Below are 26,075 nucleotides of genomic sequence, written 5' to 3'. Positions count from 1 at the left end.
AACACTTTCAGGTTTTCTGAATTTAATAACTCCATAAGCATAATGTTTGATGTTTAAAAAAGTGCCCTAGCTGTACCTCCGAGAATACTCCATGAATCACTGGAGACTAAAGAATAAAATGTGTTGTGTTAAGAGTGTCCATGAAGAAGATTCTAATTTGACCCTAATAAAGTACACTTCTGTCCACACACAGAGATTTCCTCGTCTCTGTTTCCTCTAATGGTGCCTTCCACTTTCCACTTCTTCTTTCCTCTCCCTCCTCCGCTTAAAGCCCTATGAGGCTTGGAACCTGGATATTCTATGAGCTTAGTAGGCTCTCAAAGCAGCTACCCGATCCCAGTATTGTCTAATCTGATTGACAGCATCTCTCCAAGGTCTCAGGTAGACGGCTTTAGACCTCTACATCCAAAGTTCCTCTTAATCAGAAATGCAGGGGACTGACCCTGGGGGCTTTGGCATGCTCTCTTCCCAGGCCACTGGCCCTGCCTTTATAGACATGCTTTAATATATTAGTTTCATAAAATTGTTATAAATAGTTTAATCAAGCTATTTTATTAGTCATCTTAATGTTACAGACAAAAATCACACATCAGCTACTTAGAGAACATCAAATAAAGGATATTGGTTCTATTAAGTTGCATATTAACTGCCTATTATTCTGGTGCAGAAGAAAAGACAAAGAGCGAAAGAGCATACAAAAGGGGAAAAGGGGGGTGGAGAACAGCCAAGAACAGCAGCTCTATCTTTGCAATGTAAAGCAATCCAAAAAGGGTTCTTAGATTTCCACAAACATGCCTTCTCTCTGAGTTTGTGAATAATCTTCCCCCTGCCCTCATTAATCATAAGACTGACAGCTTCAGGAGCCAAGTTTCTTAACTTAGCAGGGTCCTAGATTTCCAAGCCCTTAATATAATTTGCTTAACAATTTAAGGCAGACCCATTAAGCTTTCTGATTAATATTGAGGGCACAAATGGCTGGGAAACATAATCATATGTATGTGCAGTGTGCAGAATACAAAATTTATCATCTAATCATGTCTTCTCAAAATGAGTAAATATTTTCACAAGTTGAAAGCATATATAACAAATCTGCCTCTGGGGCACTGCAGTGCCAAACAGGAGGCAGATAGTTATACGAGTCCTACACAGAAGTAATAGTATAATTTAAGCCCTACAAATATTCTTTTGCTGTATGAAGCATAGCGAACGATATCTAACGTAAAGGAGCTGTCCACAGAACAGGATCAGTAGTACCAAATCCCTTCTTCCACACAAGTTGCATTTTTTGGCCTCCAGTCATATTAAAAGATGCAGAGAATGTCCATAGCAGGACAACACAGGATAATATGGCACATGCATCCAAGCCCATCAAGGCAGTTAAGAAATGCCAGTGAATACTGCGCTGCCATTATGCATCAAAGAAAGTGAGGGGTTTCAGCTCTAAATCAGAATAAATAAATAAATCTTGGTTGTTTGTTAAGCTACTGAACCTACCCCATATTTCCAGCACAGATTCAGGTTGTCATATATACATACATGCACACCCACACACCTCCCTCACTGGGGATGAAGTATACCCCAAAGTGAACAGTCTTCCATGCTGGACAAAAAGCTGAAATTTGGAATGCATGTGATCCCAGTTACCTTGATTACTAGAGAAGTGTGAAAAGGGAGCATTTGGTACACCCTTTTCTTGGGGAGGAGGGATGAAATACACCCCAAAATAGCTGAGGTTCTCCCACACCACCTAGAAATGGAAATTTGTTAGACATGTGGTTGTAGATAAACTTTTTACCAAAGAACACTGCAAATGGGATGTTTTTACATCTAGCAGTCAAAATGCAGGGTGTGACGTTTACCTCTTTACCACAAAGGCCAGTGCACTTATACAGTGTGTGCTAGAGCCATAAAAAGCCATGCAGGGGTTAGAGAGCTTCATTTTCCTTTTCCACATTCTAATCAAGTCTTGGATTAAAAGTGTCTTTCCAGGAGCATTCAAGAATGTATCTACATTCTGCAGGCTGTGTTTGCCACTAAATATAAAGATCTTTGGGCTTTGTCTGAAGTGCTTCCACAATTGAGAGAAAGCTAAGATTTGGTACGCGGGCAGCCTGCTCGATACACCTTGATCACTGGAAAAGTATGAAAACAGAGTATTATTTACACCTGTCTGCAATGAAACTCAACGCAGGGGTCTGTCTCATAAAAATATGCAGCACCCCCAACACAGAGCAAACCAAGGCAGCTTCAATTTGGAGGCTGAAGTTCCTGATCATCTGCTTTCCCCCTTCCATATTGGACAGCCATCTGCCAATTCCTGCAGCCACAGTGCTATTCTAGGTGGTTGCCTTCAGAAGAGGTGGTGGCTGAATCCTATGGTGGCTGCTCATGATAGTTTTAGTTGCATGCATGTAATGCATGCATGCTTTAAAGAGCCAATGATGCTTTCATGGCAGGGAGGACTGCATAGCTGAAAACAACAGCGCATGGCTATCCAAGTTGTTTCTTCCACCTTTACAGTAGAATATCTGGAATAGATCTTTAGGTCTGGCCGCAGGTTACCCTGCCAGGCAGAGGCATCTGTGGTTGGGTGCCATTTATCACACTGCTGCTCACCCGGCAACAAACGCCACACGACTCAAGCAAACAGGTCAGTGAGAAATTGCACCACTGCCATGCATAATGGGGAGGGGAGAATGGGACCCAGAGGATTTTGACTCAGACTAATTCCTCTGATCTGTTGCGCAGTGGAAGAAAATGCTCGGTCATCACTTAGCAACTTGGCAGTTTGTTCCCCAGCTGTTCCTTAATGTCTCCTTCAGGAGGTTTGCCAGAAAATGAAGTACATCAGCGATTCACTGAAGAAGAGAAACATGTCTAAGTGTTCCAAGTCTCCTCCCTTAACTGTTACAGAAAAAGACACGCAGTACTATACAGGTAAGCCTGCCAACATTTCCACTTGCCCAGCATACACACATTAATAAGCTGCTGAAGTTTGTTAGTTCACTTTATCTCACCACTAGGAATGCATTCAGTTTCAGGCACAGGAGCAGAGTTAGTAAAAAAACAGAAACAAAAATGAAGTGGAAACCCTACTTTCAGGAAAAAGAGAGGGAGGGAAAACACGCTGAAGTAATCTGGACCTCTTTATTGCCCAGGGTATCAGATACTTAGCACGAAGATGAGAAGTAGGGAAGATTAATGGGAGCTCAGTAACAAACTGGCAGTCTGACACACATTCCTTGGCCCATGTACCTTCCTTTCCCCTTGCAACCATGCTCATGTCTCAGCCTGATGCACACCTCAATGGCAGTTCCCTGGGCAGGAGGCCTCACAGCTGTGACTAATGGGATGTTTTGACATCTCTGAATTATTCTGGCATTTCTTTTCAGCTGTAGGGAATAAGAGTGGAAGAAGGGAAGATGCAGCAATGGAAGGCTGAGGAGCTGCACCAGCGCTAGGAGGAGGAAGCTTTGCAAGACTCACTCACACTATAAATCCGACAGGATTTCCTGGGCCTGGTACAGTGTGTGTGGATTTCAATCTTTTGGCAAGAACTGCTGCTTGTTTACATATATTAACTTAGCCTAGCCTGCCTTACAGGGTTGTTGAAAAGATGGGCGGGCAGACGGATGGGCAGGCAGACAGACGGGCAGGCAGGTAGGCGGGTGGGCGGGCGGGCAGGCGGGCAGGCGGGCGGGCGGGCAGACGGGCGGGCGGGCAGACGGGCGGGCGGACGGGCGGGCGGGCGGGCGGACGGGCAGGCGGGCAGCCGGGCGGGGGAAGGGAGGATAATGTACACAGCTTTAAGCTTCTGGAAGGAAAACCAAGATACAAATATATGTCATTCACAGATCATGTAAAGAAACCTAAACATGCACAAAGCCAGAAAATAACCCCCCTTGGTTTAATGGCAAAATTTCATAAACCTGATATTTCACAGAAAAATACCAAAATAAACAAAAAAACCTTTGCCAACTGTGATAAATAATAACAAGCAAAAAATACTAAACGTGTAATTTCACAACTTTGGTATCTGAACTATGAACTCTCATCCTAGCCTAACTCACAGGGCTATTGTGAAGAGAAAAAGGGGGAGGGAAAGACATAGGTACATAGCTGTGAGGTCCTGACTGTGAGGAAAAGCAATATATAATTATACAGCAAGCAACAGATATTCTAAGCATGTGCAGTTTCACAAGTCTCAGCACAGCACATATACACAAAACATTTTGCCAGCCTTAGAATAGGCTGAAACTAAATCCCGACAAGACCGAGGTGTTGCTCGTGGGAGATAGGGGCAGGTTGGGGGATATAGACCTGGTGTTCAATGGGGTAAAATTGCCCCTAAAAGACCAGGTCCGCAGCCTCGGGGTCATTCTTGACTCCCAGCTGTCCATGGAGGCTCAGATCTCGGTAGTGAGCCGGGCAGCTTGGTATCAATTACATCTGATAAGGAGACTGCAACCCTACCTTCCTGCCCATCTGCTCCCACGGGTGATACATGCCCTGGTCTCCTCTCGCTTAGACTACTGTAATGTGCTCTACGTGGGGTTACCCTTGAAAACGGTCCGGAAATTACAACTGATACAGAATGCAGCGGCACGCTTGATTAAGAACAGCCGTCGCCGTGATCATATCATCCGGTGTTAGTAGATCTACACTGGCTACCAGTTGTTTACCGGGCCCAATTCAAGGTGTTGGTGTTGACCTTCAAAGCCCTATACGGTTTCAGCCCAGTTTATCTGAAGGAGCGCCTCCAGCATCACCAATTATGCCGCCTGACAAGATCAGCCATGCAAGACCTTCTCTCGGTCCCACCAGTTAAGATAGCGAGGCTGGTGCGGACCAGACAGCGGACATTTTTGATTGTGGTCCCCACCCTCTGGAATTCCCTTCCTTTTGACCTTCGCCATGCCCCCTCCCTGATAGGTTTCCGCCGGGCCTTGAAGACCTGGCTGTTTAGACAGGCCTATGGGATCTCTGGGGTAGGTTGCTTTTAATATTGGTATATTAATTATTGTTGGTGGTTTTCATTGGTTTTTATTGTATTTTATCATGTACATGTACATCGCCTAGAGTGGCCATTAATTCGGTCAGATAGGCGACTCACAAATAAAATTTTATTATTATTATTATTATTATTATTATTATTATTATTGGTAAACAACGAAAGAGTATCCTTGTGTTAAAGTATAGTCTGCAGGGATTGTAAGTTGCTGCAGCTCTAAGGTGTTTAAGGTGGTTGTATTTGCTGCTTTATTGTGTGTTTTATGTTTTTGTTACATGGCTACCATACGTTAATAAATAACAGCCCAGTAATGGGAAGCAGGGCAGTAGTAGCTATGTGAGGGACATGGAAAATAAAGGGGAAGATATGTTGCAATATCACTTTTTTTTTCTCAGTAGGAAGGATGCCTCATTTATTTCAAGGGAGTTACTTCTGAGAAAAACCTACAAAGGCTAGCCAATTGTGTTCTATACTGTAAAGGCAGCACCCTTGGGGAGTGAATGAAATAACATGGATATAGAGGTAACCATTTAAACAAACATACTCCCGTGAACAGGTAGACTATCCTGTGTCCAATGTCAGGCTACCAACAACATGCTGCATCAGGCTATATTGCTCTAGGAGGCACTCTTCCTGGGTTCAAGGTGCGGGGTGGTCAGCATTCCTTCCTCTGATTCCTTATCAACAGCAATTAAGCACCCTTAACAACAGCAGTTTCTCTCTATCTGCCTTAGAATGTTGCCTCCACATTTTGCTTTCTAACTTTTTTATAGAAGTCCAATTGACTTGCTTTTTAAAAAACTGAAAGCTAAAGTCTGGGGTCTCTGCTAGCTTGGGGCCTAGTACACGTGTACCCCCATCAGTGACTCTTTCTATGTGCAGCAGAGACACAAGTGCATATAACACAAGACTCTTATTAAAAAGACAAAACGTTGAGGGATAGAATCTCAATCTCAACTCTTCATCCTTTCTTCCAAAATTAAATTTAGCAAAGGGAAAGGAGAACAGGTCTCCACCTCATTCACTTTAGCTGTCTGGCAACAGGCATTTCAGCAGACAAAGTGCACCTGCCAAAAATCCCTTTTCTACAGGAGTGCAATCGTGTAGCAGCTAGTCACTCATGCTCTTCTCTGCACACTCCGCCCTACTCCCAATGCAGGGTTGCCCCAAGACTGCTTGAGGTGTCAGAATGAAAGAGGCACCAGTTTATTTTTAAAACGGCAGCGGCCGGCAGGCAGGCGGGCGGGCGGGCGGGGAGCACATGCAATGCCCATGTCTCTCCCATCCCCCATGCAATAGGTGGTTAATTTGGCCTGCCTGGTAGAGCTGTTGTAGAAATTACTGAAATAATGCATGTAAGCACTCTGAAATAATAAACCCTGATCATCATCATCATATTATTATTATTATTAAAAATACAGCAACTCCATCCTCATTTGCATCTGGACACACTATCCATAACACTATGCATTAAATTATTTTATGTACATACATACATTCATTTCCTATTGTGCTGTTTTCTTACCAACTCTTCCCTCCCAATATATTTTCCCTATAAGAGCATTTAGCATGAGGTGTCCTGGAAAAATTACCAAGACAGAAGGCTTAACCCGCCTTAATCTGTATTTATGATTTTGTATTTCAGCCTGTTTTATATTTTATGTATTGATTGTATTATATACTATTTAGATATATCAGTTTGAAGCAACTTCCATCTGGAAACCTTTGTCCTCACTGTAGGAGGCTGTGTGGATCCAGAATTGACCTCCACAGTCACTTAAAGACCTTACCCTGGAAGAAAATCTTACTCGGCCACGAGTGATCGCCAATGATAGACAGACAGACAGACAGATGTTGTTGTTATATGCCTTCAAGTCGACACTATGAATCAGTGACCTTCAAGAGCATCTGTCATGAACTACCCTGTTCAGATCTTGTAAGTTCTGTGGCTTCCTTTATGGAATCAATCCATCTCTTGTTTGGCTTTCCTCTTTTTCTACTCCCTTCTGTTTTTCCCAGCATTATTGTCTTTTCTAGTGAATCATGTCTTCTCATGATGTGTCCAAAGTATGATAACCTCAGTTTCATCATTTTAGCTTCTAGTGACAGTTCTGGTTTAATTTGTTCTAACACCCAATTATTTGTCTTTTTTGCAGTCCGTGGTATGCGCAAAGCTCTCCTCCAACACCACATTTCAAATGAGTTGATTTTCTCTGATCCGCTTTTCACATCCAACTTTCCAACTTTCACATCCATGCATAGAGATTGGGAATACCATGGTCTGAATGACCCTGACTTTAGTGTTCAGTGATACATCTTTACATTTGGGGACCTTTTCTAGTTCTCTCATAGCTGCCCTCCCCAGTCCTAGCCTTCTTCTGATTTCTTGACTATGGTCTCCATTTTGGTTAATGACTGTGCCAAGGTACTAATAGTCCTTGACAAGTTCAATGTCCTCGTTGTCAACTTTAAAGTTACCTAAATCTTCTGTTGTCATTACTCTAGTCTTCTTGACGTTCAGCTGTAGTCCTGCTTTTGTGCTTTTCTCTTTAACTTTCAACAGCATTCGTTTTAAATCATTACTGGTTTCTGCTAGTAGTATGGTATCATCTGCATATCTTAAATTATTGATATTTCTCTCTCCAGTTTTCACACCTCCTTCATCTTTGTCCAATCCCGCTTTTCGTATGATATGTTCTGCGTAGAGATTAAATAAATAGGGTGATAAAATACACCCCTGTCTCACACCCTTTCCGATGGGGAACTAATCGGTTTCTCCATATTCTGTCCTTACAGTAGCCTCTTGCCCAGAGTATAGGTTGCGCATCAGGACAATCAGATGCTTTGGCACCCCCATGTCTTTTACAGCATTCCATAGTTTTTCATGATCTACACCAGCCTTTCCCAACCAGTATGCCTCCAGATGTTGTTGGACCACAACTCCCATCAGCCTCAGCCAGCATTGCCAATGGCTGACGCTGATGGGAGTTGTGGCCCAACAACATCTGGCGGCACACTGGTTGAGAAAGGCTGATCTACACAATCAAAGGCTTTGCTGTAATCTATAAAGTACAGGGTGATTTTCTTCTGAAATTCCTTGCTCCGTGCCATTATCCGATGTATGTTTGCAATATGATCTCTGGTGCCTCTTCCCTTTCTAAATCCAGCTTGGACATCTGGCATTTCTCACTCCATATATGGTAAGAGCCTTTGTTACATACATACACACACACACACACACGTGCAACTCAGAGACCAACAGCTCATACAAAGCAGCTCCATCATCACAGTGCATGGTGTCTGATTTTTCACTTGGCTGAGAACAGGGGGTCTTGGAAAGTAAAGCCACGTGGGTTCATCTGGGTTAATTACCAAAGTGACTCCTCTTCCCAACAGAGAGAAAACAGCATGAGTGGGAGGGAGAGGCCAGCCCTAATGTAGCCCAGAACCTCATCCCGCAATCCCAGCCCAACTTGACAGGCACAGCTGGGGGTGCAATGAGCACAGCATCAAGCACACCCCCTTCAAGTTTGCCTGCTCCCTCCCCTCTTGCCTCTGGATTCTCTGGAATCAAGCACAGAAAGAGAAAGGGTGGGGGAGAGAGGCAGTTAATTAACAAGCATCTTCTTGTTAAAGCCAGTTATGTCCGGTCCCAGGAGGCACACTCAGAGCACAGGCTGGGCCTTTAGCTTCACAGCAGAGAAGAACAGAGTGCCCCAGCCACCAGCTGAGCAGCCAGCTCTCACCATCTGTCACAGCCAGCAAAGCGAGGGGAGGAGGGTTAAAAAGAGCAATCAAGAACATTTTGACAGGACTTGCAGGAGGGGTAGTGGTCAGAGCACTTCTTGTACACTATAGCAACTGATAAAACAGGAAAAGGTGGGGAGAAAGAGAGGTCTTCCACCTGATCAGCAAGGTGGCTTTCATCTGGAACATTTTGTCTTGCACAGAGCTGTTCCTTCCAGGGCACTTTGCAAGAGCTAAGCCCTTTTGTTGCTACTTGTTGATGATTCAAGGCATACCAATTTTAAATATGTTTTAAAGAAAGCAGATACTGTTTCTCCAACCACAACATCCCATTATTTAGGATGATAACATCATTAACAGATTGCAATTCGCTTTAAAAGTATCCCTCCAAAACGGATTAAATGGGCAACAGGACAGCAAAAGAGATTCAACCAAAGAAAGTGCAAAACAATAATAATACTAACTTCACATACCCTCTGCTTGGATCTAATTTGGCTCTAAAATATGAACAGTGTGCACAGTGTGAACAGAGAAATTAATTTCCCTTTTTTCTCTGCTAGAACTACGAGTCATCTAATGAACGTGATTGGCAAGCGGGCTCAGGAGAAACAAAAGGAAGTATTTATTCATGCAACGCATAATTTGATTATGGAAGTCATTGCTAGAGGATGTGATAATGGCTACCGGAGTAGATGGGTTTGAAATAAGGGTTAGTAGTTTAACCATTAGTAGGACCATCTAGATTAGCCATGGACAAGTAATAACGGAAGCAGCACATTTAGAAACTGGAGCTCTGAGTAGCATATTTAGTGCTTGAACCCAACAGAAACAGAATTGCTAGGTTGCCAATGGTCCCCCCCCCCAAAAAGCCTGGCCTGTTCTTCTGATTTTAAGAGTAGCTTGTTATGTAGAAATCAGCAGGTGAAATTTTCCATGGCACAGAGATTGTCATCTGCTTATGGGTTTTAGTCAACACACTGCTACTCAGAGTAGACCCACTGAAATTAATGACAATTACTAACTTAGGTTCATTCATTTCAATGGGTCTGCTCTGAGTAAAAGTTTGTTGAATACAACACAAAGTCTGCGGATCAAGCTGTGGTTAAAGGCACAGCGACAGAGGCCAGAAACAATGCTAGGAAAAACTAGCATGAGATGACTTGGGGATTTGGCATGATGATCAGCCAGCCCACGCTGACGTTGTTAATGAGTACAACTACTTTGCATTTATATAGTGCTGTAAAGTGTTCAAAGCACTTCAAAGATCTCTCATTAACTCGTACAACAAGAGAGGCTACTGCTACCACCTCCATATTGCAAGGGGAGGAGACAAGACTGACCGAAAGAGTAACTTACTTAAGGCTAAGGTGATATTTGAACCCAGCCACTTTCCCTGCTTATACTCTTACACTGTACAGTCCTATTGAATTCAATGGGGCTTACTCCCAAGCAAGTGGGGTTAGAACTGCAGCCTAAGTCCCTATACTGTGTTAGCACTCCCTTGGCGAGAAAAGTCCTATTTCTCAGTCCGTTTGAACTTTGGTGATGATCAGCACCAGGGCTTGGCACAGCCGCTGTGTGGCTTGTGACTGTTGCTTGTGCCAGATCAGAGAAACCCCCATCTGGAAGCGTCCTCAAGGATCTGTTCTTCCCACACACTCCGGCACTGCTCAGGGATCTTGTCATGCCAAGACAGCATCTTTTTGAACTGAACCAAATTTAGTATGTAAACTGAGGCCTGTCGCACATAATGAGCATTTTCCAAGCTCCTGTTAAATAAATTAAAAAATGGCAAAATAAAATTGGTTCCATTGCAGGGATGATCCAGGGAGTGTTTATAGGGCCAAAGCAATCATAACATTACACAGTACCAGTTTCCTGATCAATGAGACTTCTTTGTATCATTCTACAAGACTAGCCAGTCTCATTGGGTTGTATCCAATGTCAGTCTTACTCAGAGTGGACCAATTGAAACTAATATAACATGACTAACAGAGGTTCGTTAATTTCAATGGGTTTACTCTGATTAAAACTTAGTTGGTTGCAATCTGTTGAGCTGATATCCTCTAGATATGTATGCATCACCACAAAGATGCCAGTTTGGGACAGGGTTGCTTCTATGTTTTTAATGCGCAGAAGGGAAAGTTTGGACAGGGGCAGCCTCTTCTCCCACTGCAACAAACACTCAGACGAGAGTGCCTGGTTCCAGACTATTTACTGCATTTATTCATTGTATCCTACTTGAAAGCTTTGCAGACAGAGCTGGCCCAAGACATTTTGCTGCCCCAGGCAAAGGACAATATCTCCTCCCCTCTCCCCCAGCCTGGCCTGGCCAGTTCTACATGCAAAAGCCAACTGGACTGGCAGTAGAATCTTGCTTCAGCATTGGCAATGGGACAGCATGTCCCCCACAGCAGAGGGCAGCAGGCTAGCTTAGAGACGCACAGAACAGGCTGCACTGTACACACAGCTCTATCCATCAACGCCTTACCACTCATCCCTGCCCCTCAGCATTTGCTGCCTGAGGCAGCTGCCTCAATCCACCTAACGGCAGAGCTGGCCCTGCTGCTATTAGGGAAACAGGACACTGGAATAGATTGCTTTTGGCTTGATACAGCAGGGAACATCTTCATGTCTGATTGTCCTTTTTCCTACTACATAGCTATGAAGAGGTGAAGTCCTGTCTAGAACTGAAGCTAGTGAGTCTTCTGCCCCCTCATGTGATCCTTAGTAGCCAGCCTGTGTTGTCAACTGGGCATACGACAGCTGTCCCATTTACTATTCCAGTTCTTTTCCTCCCCACAAATTAAGAGACTTATCACAATGTAACCAGCTGGTATTAAATTTACCCTTATGACATTCAAGCCAACGGAAGGTCTTAGCATTACCGGCACCAGAAGGTCCTGATGTAATTTCTCACAGTGCAGCTCTCAAGTTATCTTCCTTATGGGGAGCACATCTGGGGAGATTATGGCGCATGTCCCAAATGTTTAGCTTGGTTTAAGTACAAACAGATAGGGCTCTAGAGAAAAAGAGGAAGATGAGCTTTCTTTCAAAAAAAACTTTTCAGCTGTCACTCAAAAGTCATCAGTGTCGCTTTGAGTGAGTGATTCACACCCATGTATGAAAAGTCTCTGAGTCATTGTATGGGATTGAGTGGGTAGGCTGCATTGACTCAACCATGGAGCGGGACCAGCAGGGTGGGGGGGAGAGATGTGTCAACTTAGTATCAGTGTAAGAGTGCTATTTGTATTGAATAAGATATTGATGCCCTCCCACTGGCCAATATTCAGTTTAGGTCTGGGCTCTAGGTTTCTACCACAAAGATCTGCAGGGTGCACAATACTGAAAATGGAAGGGTAAATCAATCCAGACATTGTGGGTGGAGATGGATGTCAATATTCTATGAGGGTTATGAACCAAAGCTCCTCAATGTCCAATCACCTGCCAAAATGATCCACACATGTATCCTGGGCTTTCATTTCATTTCTCTCACTGCAAATCCCTCTCCACCTCACACCCCAGACCATGTATAGTGAGTACAGTTCCAGATGTCTTCCATAGGCTGTGACAGGGGGAGGCAAAGGGGGAGATGCCCCCCAACAAGTTGCTTGCCCCTCCTCTTTGTTGGAGCCAAGTGATTACTTGGAAATGCACTTTTTACACACTCTGATTAAAAAGCATCAATAAATATATCTTAAACAATCCTATGTAGACTTCCTTGAAATTAGCACCATCAAATCAATAGGATGCACTTCAGAAAAAAATTATGCTTCTTTAGGATGGGAACACTGATGTGAACCCTAATTCAAAGTGCTGGTTTTGGCCTATAAATCCATTTATGGTTCAAGATGATACATTATGGACCACCTTTCCCCATATGAACCTATCAGACTCTGCCATCATAATCGAAGGCCCATAAAAACATAAGAAAAGCCTGCTGGATCAGGCCTGTGGCCCATCTAGTCCAGCATCCTATGTGACCCTTGTAAGAGAAATGATGCAATAACCACCACCACCCTTCACCATTAGGTCCCAGGGCGGTTTACAGAAATTTAAAATACAGTGTTAAAAACCATTAAAACACATTACATTTACAGGAGCAGGATGGGTTCTGAAAACGTTCATCTCAGGTGCTGAAGGCCAGAGTAAAGAGGGGTATATTTAGCTTTAGCCAAAAACTGTATAACGAAGGTGCAACACACATCTTTAGGGAGGGTATTCCACAATTTAGGGGCTGCCACAGAGAAAGCCCTCTCCCAGGCCACCATCCTCCAAACTTCTGAGGGTGGCGGAACTACCAAAAGAGCCTCCTCTGCTGATCTTAACGCCTGAGAGGGTTGAAGAGAATAAGGCAGTCTTTGAGGAAACCACACTAAAGCTGCCATGGTGTCAAACCAGAAGCATCCCATAACTATTTTCTGCAAATGTCCCTGAAGATAGGAGTAGAACCACTGAAGTACAGTGCCCCCAACCCCCATCCTCCTGAACCCCTCCAGAAGGATATTATTGTCAATAGCATCAAAAGCCGCCAAGAGATCAAGGAGGGTTGCACTCCCTCTCTCTCTTGACAAATGTCATCAATCAGGCCACCATGGCACTTTCAGTACCATGAGCAGACCTAAAGCCAGAGTGAAATATTCCCTCCCCTCCAGGCATGCCTGAAGTTGGACCTTCTCAAGCACCTTGCCCAAAAAAGGGATATTTGCCATTCGGTGATAGTTATTTAACACGTCTCTGTCAAGGAGGACTTCTTAAGGAGGGGACTACCCCCCCTTCTATCCTCCTCCAATGAAGCATTGATCACTCCCTGGAGCCACCCAGTCAGCCCCCGTGGCTAGATCTAAGAAGCCAAGATGAGCAAGATGGCGGGTGGTCAGCCATAGTTCTTTAAGCAGCTTGTCCACATCCTCAGGCCAAAATAATTGAAGCTGATCTAGTACAGATGCAACAGACTGACTTGCTCTAACCATTGTTTCCAACTCAGTCCGAATCTGAGAGATTTTGTTCCTAAAGTGCCTCCCAAAGTTGTTATAATAGGCCTCTGAGGGTGTCAGACCAAAGCTCTCTTGACCAGATGACAAAAGCCCATTCACCACACGGAAGCTCTGCGGGGCAGCTCCTTCTAAAGGCAATGTTGGTGAAGAACCAGGCTTTATTCGCTACCGCCATGGCCATGTGGTAAGTATATTAATGTGACCTCATACATGCTCAGTTAGATTCAGACTGAGATTTATGCCACCTGCGCTCTAGCCCTCTACCCTTTTTACCCTACCATTGTTTCTCTTTTAGAAGTCTAATATGTGGGACAAAACTGCCTCTGAAATTCATCACTTTTTCTGTCCCTTAAGCCAAGGGTAGCCAATGTGGTGCCCTCCAGAAGTCACTGGATTACAACTCCAATCATCTCTGACCATTGGCTGTACTACCTGGCCCAGATGGGAAGTGGAGTCCAGCAACATCTGGAGGGCACCGTATTGGCTACCCTTACAGCTTAGGCCTTTCCGTCTCTAAAATGAGGCAGCCTCAGTAGTGGCTGCTAGACACACTTGTCCCTGCCCCACCGCTTTCAAATGACAATAGCTCAGCTCATCACTACAGAGACTCCACCACTGTCATAAAACCCCTTAGGGCATTACACTGCAGGTGGCTTCTTCTGGGGTAAAGGCTTGAGATCAGAAGGCTGCAAGAATAATGTGGGGAAAATGGCCCTAGACAGTGGTTAATTGCTCAAAATACAAGTTCCTGGGCTCAAGTCATTTTGAAGCCCTGCCTTCTAATCCTGTGTGTGGGAAAGCTAGCTGAAGCAGCCAATTGGAATGGGCAGTACTGGGCAATGCTGAACACACCAATTATTTCTCAGAACAAGACAGCTTCATAAGTTCAGATCCACAGTGCCAATGTTGCTAGTGCTGCCTCGCTCCCACACTGCAATACACCAAGTACTGAAGTGAGTTTAGGCAGGTTGGTTTGGACCCTTGTTTATTCCAACTGGGGGAGCCGAAGGAAAGAAGGGTCACTGGTATTTATTTATTTATGATGTGTAAAAGCTCACCCAAGATGGCAGGTTCCTGGGTTCCCCATTGGGCCCTGCAGCACTCAGCTGGGAACACATAGGCAGGATGCCCAGTCGCACAGGAGAACATGGTGGCCTACCTTTAATAGTTGACTAGCCTGGTGTTTTTCAGACTTTTTACTTTCAGTGACTCATCTGCTAGTGCATTACAGAGGTTTCTGTGGATCACTAGTGCTATGAGTGTCATAGGTAGTCAGGCCAATGGGTCTTTGTCACTGACCTGTGTGATTTATAACACATACATGGCTTCTTCCAACTGAAAACTGCATCAGTACCGTCAGGGCCAGCCCAAGACATTTTGCTGCCTGAGGTGAAGTCCCAATTCCACATACAGAAGCCAACTGGACTAGTAGCTGAACTTGATCCCAGTTTTCAATGCTGGTGGTGGCAAAGCATCCTTGCCCACACCTGAGGCATCATGCCAGACTGGAGAGGCCAGGAGAGGCCATGTGTCAACAGAAGGGAATGGCTGGAGCACTGGAGGAATAAAGAGGGGCTGTTGCTGCCTTTGAATATCTGTTGCCTGAGGCAGTTGCATCAGTCTGCCTAATGGTAGGGCCGACCATGAGTACCATGCCAAGCTTCTCTTGGGGCAAACCACTTTGCTACAATCTCCTATCAGTTTTATAGCAGTTTGACTACCAGGGCTTGCCTAAAGAATCCTGGGGATTGAGGTTTAGTGAAGTTCCCTCCCTGCTCCCACCACTGAGCTATACTTGCCAGGCTTCCCTTGGGAGACAAAATGAATATTAATGCAATTTACATCTATAAAGTGTAGATCTGCCTGAACTGGACATCCCTAGACATCAAGGCAAAGCTTTTGCCTGTCACGAAGCCACTAAGTAAATTGTTTGAGGAACTTTAGGCTCTGCAAACCGAGTGGCTGCTCTTTGTGCCAGATGCTCTACTAGCCACTAGGGGGAGCACTGGGTGCTAGGCTGAAAGCTGCACCTAGCATCTGAGATGGAATTCAGGTAGAAGCTGCCCTGGCATACATCAGCCATGGAAGCTATTCAGCATCAACCACACAGATGTTTTCAGCAGGAGGTAGATTTTTCCCCCTCCAGACAATGCAGCTGCAGAGTATAGGAATATTTGTTAAGAAAAAGTGTAATTATTCTTGCTGGCTCAATTCCTAGATTACAGGCTGCAATTTCACATCCCATTGAACAGCACGGTGCCCTCTAGCACATGCTGGAACAACTGATCAGTTACTAGGAAAATGGTTCTTTCCAACAGAGGAACACCATATCCATTGCCAGCATATCCAGAAGTCTCTCTGTCTGTACCCACTTGCTCCAGCTTCTAGTTCACACACACAAAAAATCTAATTTCAGAATATTTATTTAATGTGTCCAATTATACTTTTGTGATCATTTCAGTTTATTTTGTGGGGAAACCTGAGCTTTGGTAAGCAGTTAGCCTTCTTTGACAGATGCAACAGGACTGTCGTAAGATCTTTTTTAAAAAAACAAAATAAAAAATATAGACTAACACAATTAATTAAGCAATTTTGAAATGCTGAGCACCCATGGGAAATTATAGAAACATAGCAATTGGAAATGGGTAATCTAATTTAAGGATGAGGGGAGGGGAGACTGCAGCACACAGATGGGCCACTGATCAGTTTCTGATGGACCATCCAGGACCTGCTGGTTGCTGAGATTCTTTGCTGGACTCAATAGACCTTGCTCTGATCCTGCAAGGCACTTCTTACATTCTTAAGCAAGAGTGGTTAGAGTGTCAAACTGGGACCTGAGAGGCCAGGGTTCAAATCCCCGCTCAACCATGAAGATCACTGGGTGATCTTGGGCCAGTCACTGTCTCTCTCAGCCTAGCCTACCTCCAAAGTTGTTGTGAGGATAAAATCGGGAGGGGAAGAACCATGTCTGTACACCACCTTGAGCTCCTTGGAGGAAAAGTGGGATATAAATGTAATAATAAAAAATGAATGAATGAACAACACTGCTAAGGGATCCTGAGTATGAACTCTTGCGTTGTAAATTTAAAATGCATCAGTAGACCACTAAGGGGATTCCCATTTTTATCTTATTTATTCGTTTTAGCAGAACATTAATGGAAATGGAAATGCCTTCAAGTCGATCCTGATTTATGGCGACCCTATGAATAGGGTTTTCATGGTAAGAGGGATTCAGAGGGGGTTTACCATTGCCTTCCTCTGAAAATAAATTAAGAACAGAAGAGCAGGCAGAGAACAAAAATTGCATCTAAATCTGGTCTTTTATCCATTTTAAGAAACTAAAAAGAGGTTTTGAGGGTGATAGTGTGGTTCCTGTCAAATTATGATGGTTCTAATCTCTGTTCCATATTTGGAGGACCACTATTGAGAGGATTCTAGTTAAAATTTTGAAAACTAGATGAGAGAAGGCTGAAACTAGCCCATCTCTGCGAGGTCAATATACACACATGCTGAATCAACAGTACCAAGGCTTTGTGTGTAGAGATTATTATTATTTAGCATTTATGGTTTCATTACAAACCTCAACTCCTTCATCACAATAACCTTATGAAGTTCGTAATTCTCATTTTCAGAGAAGAAACTGGCTTGCACAACTGACAACCCAGTGACATATTAAGCTGAACTAAAATTAGAATCCCTATCTCTCAACTCCTAAACTCTGTCCACAGAACCAGACTATGAAATTTGGACAGCTCAGTTCCACTGCAAAATGCAGAATATTGTATCCAACATCATCCTAGTTCTCACTGAGTTGGTAAATGAATCTCACGGTTGAATCACGTACTGCAATGCTCTGATAGGGAAGAGGTGTAGCTGAGTGGCAGAAAGCCAGTTCCAGTTCCCAGCATCTCCAGGCAGGGCTAGCAGACAAACGTGGAGGCCACCCACTGCCAGTCCATACTGACCTACATGGACCAATGGTTTCATTCAATATAAAGCAGCTTCCTCTAGTCCTTCCATATGAGAAAACAACAAAACAGAAGAAGTGTCAGAGTAAAAAGCTTCCTTCCTTCCTGGCATGCAAGTTTTCTGTGTGCAGGAATTTTATATCATTTTTGGCATGAGAAACATCCCATTGTGTGAGTTCCCACCTACAGTCTGACACAAGTTTACCACCACAATGAAATCTAGGCCATAGAATCTGGTAGCATTCCCTGAAGACTAAATATTTTTTTCTCTCTCTCTCTCTCTCTTACTCACACACACACGTTTCTGTAAAATATTACTGTCAAGAAAATGTGTGCAATATCTTCAGAAGGGAGCAGTGAGAAAATACCACTAGAACTGTGGAGGTGTTGGAGGAACAATGTTTTTGGCACCAATGACAGTCCTAAACTATGACTCATGTCACAAACTGCAACTACGACAAGCCAGAGGGATAGCACAAAACCCCACACTGCAATAATTGTAACAGGAGCTCTGAGAAAACACACACAACCACCATCCCCAAACCACCCCAGTATTATGGGCCCGATTCTGTGGAAGCCCCACCCGGCTGAGATCAGTCAGGCCCCATCTCTTTTGAACTTCAGGCGCTTTGTGAAGAGTTTTTTTTATTTCAGCAGGGATTTTATGTAAGCTTTTCTGATTTTATGTTTAATTTTAACTGATGTATATCTAATGTATCTCTTTTGTAACTTCATTATACACTGCTTACAAACTAAAGTGTTAAGTATAAATTGTTAAAATAAACAATTAAACAGGAAGGATTTTTTGAAAAAACAAATCAGTAAAATGATAAGGGGCGAGGTAATCTGAGAGCTATGGTACTGTTTTGGAAAATTACATTGTCTAGACTGTTAGTAACAAATGAGTAAGTAGGATTTGCATTAAGGTGAAAGCCCTCCTCAGAAATAGAGGGGAAGCAGCAAGAGTTTTCACGCACAACACTGGAACATGTTTGAGTCTCCCCACATGCTTTGTGCACATGTGAGCTTTGTAAATATTGGATAGAAAGTGTATGAGACTGCTATTTTGACATTTCTAGCCAACACAGATTTGACATTCGCATTTCAGATATGGGAAATGCAACCCACACTTACTGTTATGAATATGCTTGAAGCTGGTTTTCTTTCTATTTTAAAAAAGCAGTTTGGATATTCAAAGACTTCAGTCACTCTCCAGGGTGCTGAAATCTTGCCATTTTTGCCCCTGCGTATCAACTTCCCCTTAATACTCTTGAGAATGAACTCACACTGACCGAAACAAATCTAACCCATCACCCAAAATTAGCCCAGAAAAATTTATAAAGATTAGAATTCCATTCAAACTTACCAAGGAATATGCCTTGAGGACTCCTGTGAAAATTAATTCTGAGTAAAAATGCAAAGGATTGGGCTGCAGATCATGAAAATTAAACCAAGTTACACAAATATATCCAATTTACGTAATTATTTTACTTGCTATATTTTATAGGGCAGTTTGAGAATTGACGTTACTTTAGTACAAAATTCCAGAACTCCCTAACAGTGCGCAGCCCCTAGCCAAGTGAGCCTACATATTGTAATAGGACACAAGCAGAGAGCTTGTGTGAGCAAGATAAGCTAAACCCAAGGTGCACCCAGGGCAAAAATACATTTTGCATGGATCTTCATATTCCAAACAGTCAAAAGAAAGAGGGATAATGTGCTGCATCTGGGAGAAGGGAGAAAAAGAAAGGAAGGGCCAAAAATTCCTTTAATTGTACTGTTTTATAATGGAAGGAATAGTAGCTGGGAGAGCAACAGAATAAAAAATAAATCTCAAGAGTATCCAAACCTTGGGATCAGTTATTCATCCCGTCACAATTAACACATCCCAACGGCCTCTCAGGACTTTCCTTTTGGTCAATCTTCTACAAACCATTAGGAAATGAAAAGGGCCATCTAAGAAAAAGCTAACTTTGTAAAACAACTTTAACAACTCTTTTTTTTACTTTTTAAAAGATGTCTTTAAAGATTTTTAAAAGATGTTTAAGATAATATTAATGCTTTCTCATTTGTTTATTCTCTTTGGGAGGAAGAGCCAGATATAAATAAGAATATTTGGTAAATGAATGTTACTTTGAATATAGAACGTTGCTGGATGAACACATGATAATGTGCTTAGATTCTGCCATGAGGATCAGAATCTTTACGTTAATAGAGATGAAACAGGAGGAGGAGAAGTTAAGCTTTGCCTTGTGGGTTTCCACAGCTGCATATTCCTGAGAGATAGTTACGCTAGTCAGTTGCAGTAAAAACCAACTAAGCGTTGTATGACTCTTTAAAAGACTAGCAAATGCAATTTTTGTGTGTGTCATAAGCTTTCATGATCCAGAAACCACTTAGTCAGATGTAAGAAGTGGTCACAACAGTGGATGAGTTATATATACTACACTTAATAGAAAGCCAAGCTTTTTTTTAACATGCTGAAACCAAAATGTCAAGCAACACAGGAGAGGCTAGTAGGTGTGTCACAATACTAGGCAGAGCAAAGTCATTTTCATTTGTTAATTAATTCAAGCATCGTATTCATTTGTGTTCTGAATATTACTGTGACACACTCTTTCTTGCACAGGCTGACCTTTTGGCCTTTCTTTGTGTAACCCCCCCTTCTCTGTGAACCCAGGGTATGTACAGTATGTGCGCACATGCATGGATGCATCTGGCAGAGTGGGCTGAGTTCAAGGAGGCTATCTTACTGATAAGCGTGTTTCAGATTGCAGCCTAAAATTTGCTATTGCTGTTCTGATCCCTTTGTTAAAGTTCTCACTTGCTCTTGACCATATGCAAATCTTATCTTGCTGATTTTTAATCAGCTTATTGAGGCAAAATCCTACACAGAGCTCTGCTTCAGTGTGGCAGCTCAGTTCACACAAATGTATCTTGTTTATTCTATCAGTAACATTATTGAAGGAACCATTTTTTAAAAGGACAATTTCATTGAAATACATGAAAACAAAAGCTATCTTCTAAAGGTAGATATGATCCACCGGAAATAGGGAAGCCAATAGCAGACTTCAAATGGCAACCCCAAAAGAGGCAGAAGTAATGGATCTGCCCTTAAGTTTTAAGGTCAGGAGCTAATACCGGAGGCAAGGCAATCCAATTAGAGGAAATGGTTAAGAAACAGCTTCCCCTAAGGAGTGGGTAAGTGAAGTATGCATGAAGCACTGTACAGATAAGCACACTCAGAATAAGACTAAACTGAATCTAGTTTAAGAATCTAATTGATGAGGATTGGGAGACATTTTGTTTATTGTTATATTTATATCCCATCCTTTCTCCCAGTAGGAGCCCAGGACAGCAAATGGCAGCCATGGTAGCTGAAGAATCCACGGCTCCTGGCAGTAGTCAAGTTGAAACCTTTGGGTACATATGAAGCTGCCCTATACTGAATTAGACGATCTAGCTCAGGGGTGGAAAAACAGGAGCCCTCCAGATGTTGCTGTACTACATACAACTCCCATCATCCATGATCATTGGCCCTGCTGGCTCTGTTGATGAGAACCAGAACCAGAAACATCTGGAGGCATACTTTATCTCTAGCCCATTGCTATTTACTCTGAGTGGTAGGGAGATTCTCAGGCAGAGTTCCAGCCTTGCTACCCAGGATGTTTTTTTCGACTGAAAATTGGATTGGACCTAAGACCTTCACATACAAAGGAGATGTTCTGTCATTCAGTTATGTGCTCTCTGATCAGCCATGACCATTAGGCAGTGTTGGATTTTTTGCCTCAGGCACCAAAATGTTTTTGGCCATATCAGGAGTCCTCTACAATACTAGCTGTTCTTACGGGTAAAGTCAGGATGCAGAATTTGCCAATACCATGCCATAGCTACTGCCCTTGAGCAGCCCTGCTAAAAATCAGCAGCACCTTTTGTGAAGCAGAATCTGCAAGGCCATTTGGGGTCTGTCAGGGGTCTGTGTCATTTTCAGAAGCAGAGATGGAGAACCTGTGGCCCTCCAGATGATCCTGGACTCCCAGGTTCCCCTGCTCAAAATGTTTAGGCTTTGGTTTCAGAAAGATTGGTCATCCTTTCTTTTGGGAGGAGGGCATTATATTATCCAGATTGTGGTCTACACTGTTGCTATTTTGCTGAGTAAAATGACCCCCTCGTAATGGGTCCGGCTCCATAATAAAGACTGCACCATCTGCCACTTAGGGCTTCATAGTTAAGAAGCACATGTTTTCAGGCACAGCATTAGGTACAATATAAAAGTTTGCCTGCTGATTTTTGTTCTGTTTTGTTTTTAACCATACCTTGATTAAAATTTTATAGAGTTGCCAGGGTCCAGATAAAAATTGACCCATGGACTAGATATGGCCATGGGTAGCCAGTTCACCAACCCTGATTTATTTAAATGATACTTTATTGGGCTAACTCCAACAACTTGCAAAGCCTCTGGAGATTATTGCTTTCATTGACATCACAAGACAAAGCTATCATAAACGTCTTGAGTTTTCTGCTGCCAAGGAAGACCAGAGTGAGTAATTTTTTAAAAGAAATGAAATCCAGATTAAAACACTTCATGGGTGTGCTACCGTGACTACAGAATATTACAGTTATCATACCTTTTAACTCAATTGCCCCAAAGAATGGTACCCTCAGATCCATCCCTAATTGTACTGAGAGGGGGTGAGATCAAACAACAAGCTTTCAGAAAACTGATTCACCCATAAAAGGGGAAATGATTCATTTATGGTGCAATGGGAACTCTTTCAGAAAGCACATGGCTGGATTGTGACATAAATTGGCTAAGGAGTTCTCTCCAGGAGCCCCAATGAATGGAGGTCCAAAACTTGTGAATGAAACCAGATGATGATAACTCCAGCATTAACATATCAATAATTAAATTGCTGTGTGATGAAATGTGCAACCAATCTAAAACTATCTCAGTTGGCAAGGGGGAGGGAAAGACAAGCTAAGGCATAAGAATTCAAAGAACTAAGGGGAAGTACAATTTCCATTACATTCTGCAACCTTTTAAAAGGGTCAATTATTCATCCATCCATCCGGGTTTCTTAGTTACAGCTCACCTTAAAAGATCCACCTTAAACAAATGAGCAACCTCCAAATGTATGAAGGCTACCTTAATAAAAACTTTCTCCAGCCAGAACACAGTAAAGCCCCAGCGGTGCAGGAAATCTTCCTTTAAAAAGTTGGTCTTACAAACTTGGGGGGGAGGTGGCACAACACACTCCCCCCCGGAAAAGCGCAGGACAACATACCTGAAGAAGAAGGCAGGGAAAAGTACCCCCTCCTCAGAAACACTCAGACAGTATAACATAGAACACACGGCTTAGCAAAGGGAAGGAAGGGTTGCAAAGAACCGGTAATGTTCATATATCTGACCAGGCTGGTTCCTGTACCTCTATGTTCTTTCATCAAGATTAGTACAAAGCACCTATGTAGATTTCCAGAGTTCCTAGCATTGCCGTGAAGAAATGATAGAACAAAAGCCATGGGGGGGTGGGGATGTAACACAGCACAGATTAAACTCTATTCTTGAGATAAAAGGCAAAATGTAGTCACATTCCACCCAAAGGGAGACTGGGGAACCTTGAAGTCATCCGTTCCTCCCCAACAGGTAGCAGCAGTACACTCAGATTAGCTAAATCTAGGATTCCTTCTTCTGCAAGGTACAAAATGCACAACGCCAACCCAAAAAACATAATAAATTAAAGAGGCATTTTCTACTTTTAGTAAGCTAGCTATCTATCCCAGACAGCCATCATCGCAAACAGAAAAGCTAAAATAAGCTCTTACCTTGAATAACATGCATGGCTCCTGGAACTGGGCTGTGATATCATTCCAGAGACATTATGTGTAACAGAAAGAGAAAAGAAGACTGAAAGAGGGAGGAGAGAAGGAGGGGAACAGAAGAGGTGGGGGGCAGAAAGAATGAGGGTTGGAGAAGGAGAGAAAAGGAAAAGGAGGAGAAGTGGAAAGGGGCAAAAGGAAAGAAGGGGGGGAGAAAATAGAGACAGTAAAAAAAAAAATCTGTCTCCTGCCCACACAGTAGAAAAGAAATTTCTGACAAGCAAAAAGAGAGAGAGAGAGAGAACAAACTCGCACGCATACCAGAGGGGCAGACAGGGGAAGAACAGGGGAATCCAATGAAGTCAAAACAGTAGGAGAAATGTCCAGGCAAAAGGCATCCGAGAGGAGATTGGGGGAAAGGGGAGGGAGGGAGGGAGGGAGAAATTGTGGGAGTTGCTGGTAGTTCCATGCTATTCTGAATAATTAGAGTAGTAAACAGCCACGTGTCTGGCAATTTAGGTCAGCCGGTTTGTTAAGAATTTGGTGACCTGTAACTCACTCCTCGGTGAATTTGACAAGGAATGCGGGGGGGGGGGAGTGCTTAATGAACCAATATGACACAAGACTTGTCAAGAATAAAAAGAGTGGTCAAGTTGAGCCTTTGTTATTTGGCTGGAAGTTGCAAAAGGACTGTTGAAGCAGGCAAAGTACTAGCTTTGGAAGAGCTCTCCATAAGGGACATGCACAGGCGTAGCTTGCTGTGAAAAATCTGAAATTGCTAAAACAGAAAACAGTGTGGCTATCCAAAGGCTCTTTCAAACAAAATCTAATTCTTAGGTGTTCATGGTCTATCCGTCCATCACGTATCTGTGGCTCAGTTTGTCACAGAGAGCACACTCTTGTCACTTCCACACATTTCCACAGGTATTTTTTTGAGAGCACTCATCACTTGTTGAATCTTATTCTTATTTTTGAAGCTCCTAAGGATACTAGATATTTGAACAAAAAGAAGCATGATAAACACAGGCTTGTTATAGTTTTACAGGCCATTAAGAGCAGTGATTTGAGTTGAACCCAGAAGCCACCAGGGACCATAGCATAGGCTTGCAGCTCCCTTAACAACAAGTAGGATTCAGCCAGCCACTTGGAGCAGTTGGCTCTCCATGACCATTTCATTCCGAGGACCAGAAGGATTCTGCTCTCTGGTGGTTCTTATCCCAGTCTGAACTCCATGCAGCACAAACTTGTTGAGTCCATGAACCCACAAACCATGCTTCAGAAGAAGGAAGGGATGAAGACATATGCCCCAAATGCTCCTATTTACCAAGGACAGTCCCTATTGTCTGATACCCCCCACTGGTAAATTACTATCCCTCTTTTTGCTTTTTGCAGATGTCTTCTTCAAAATATTAGTGTCTGCTTTCAGGGTTCATCTCTCTCCCCAGGGTCTCTAGAAGTTAAATCTCTTTCACCTTGATCTACATGTAAGTAAATGCACATGCATAAACACTAAGGTGGCATACAGTGTGCGGCTTGCCACTTCACACACTGCAGATGGCGAGGTCTATTTTGAATGGCTGATAGCATCTTTGGAGGCCTCTCTCCAAGTCCTTCCATATTTCGAGGTGAGGCAGGGGATGTCTAGAGAGAAAACTTTTGCAGTGATGGAACCCTGTCTATGGAGTATCTCCCCAGAGAGAGACTTGCCTGGCATCACCATTGTTATTTTTTTCAGCACCAGGCAAAGAAGTTATTGTTTTTGCGGGCTTTTAAATGTATTTTAATGTATTACTTAATTTTTAATGTTGTTGATTGATTTTATGTCTCTATCATCTTGCTTTTGTTAACTGCCCTAGAAGTTCATCTAGTCCTCTATATTCCAGAAGATATTGTCTTGTTTGTTAATTATGGGGGAGCCTTCAGTCACACAACCCCTTACCCACAATCTGAAGTTGGACATTGGGAAAAAAAAGTTTCATCTGATTTTTGTGTGCATTAGGCCAGGTTAATGCTTAACTGATATGCATGTAGCACTCTGTTCTTTGCTTTTCTGTGTCTTCTCCTGTTTCCTAGACAGTTATCTGTTAGCTCTGGAGCAAAAACAAGCAGAGGAGAGATTGTGTGTGTTCCAGGCTCTGGAAATTTGGAAGGGGGGCATACAGCTCCTACTCTGCCTGTTTTTAGGTGGCAGGCCAAGCAGTTTAAGCAGGGATTCAACCTGGGCAAGAGTCAAACTCTTTGGCTATCCTTTTTATTGAGTATCCATCATGACTTGTGCTCATGATGTTATTGGGATGGTTATATGCGATTGTGCTTCAGTACCATTTGTGCCTGCAAAAGTTTAGGGGTGGTCATGGTGCTCCATTTGCAATAGGTGCACGTCCCATAGCTTCCTGCTAAAATCCTGTAAATTTTCAAAACAAAAATGTTCCAGGGGTTGGTTTGTCCTGTATTATAACACAAGAGCACCCCTCCAGGTGGCAAGAATGCCATAACATTGGGGAAGCATCATAAAAAAACTAATAAAGTGGAATG

General features: G+C 43.1%; 1 protein-coding gene across 1 annotated transcript in view; it reads right to left on the bottom strand.

Annotated features, from left to right (window-relative positions):
- The window catches only part of CACNA1E (calcium voltage-gated channel subunit alpha1 E), a 683,463-nt gene extending 659,580 nt beyond the window's left edge, over positions 1 to 23,883 (bottom strand). Inside the window, exon 1 of the mRNA XM_061634264.1 lies at positions 23,547 to 23,883. The gene's annotated coding sequence lies outside the window, so the exon portion shown is untranslated. The remainder of the gene's footprint in view (positions 1 to 23,546) is intronic.
- Positions 23,884 to 26,075: the final 2,192 nt, after the last annotated feature.

This window comes from Rhineura floridana, chromosome 6, assembly GCF_030035675.1.
Source record: "Rhineura floridana isolate rRhiFlo1 chromosome 6, rRhiFlo1.hap2, whole genome shotgun sequence".
Taxonomy (NCBI): Eukaryota; Metazoa; Chordata; class Lepidosauria; order Squamata; family Rhineuridae; genus Rhineura; species Rhineura floridana.
Note: the sequence above shows the minus strand (reverse complement) of the source record. Positions and strands in the feature narration are given on the sequence as shown.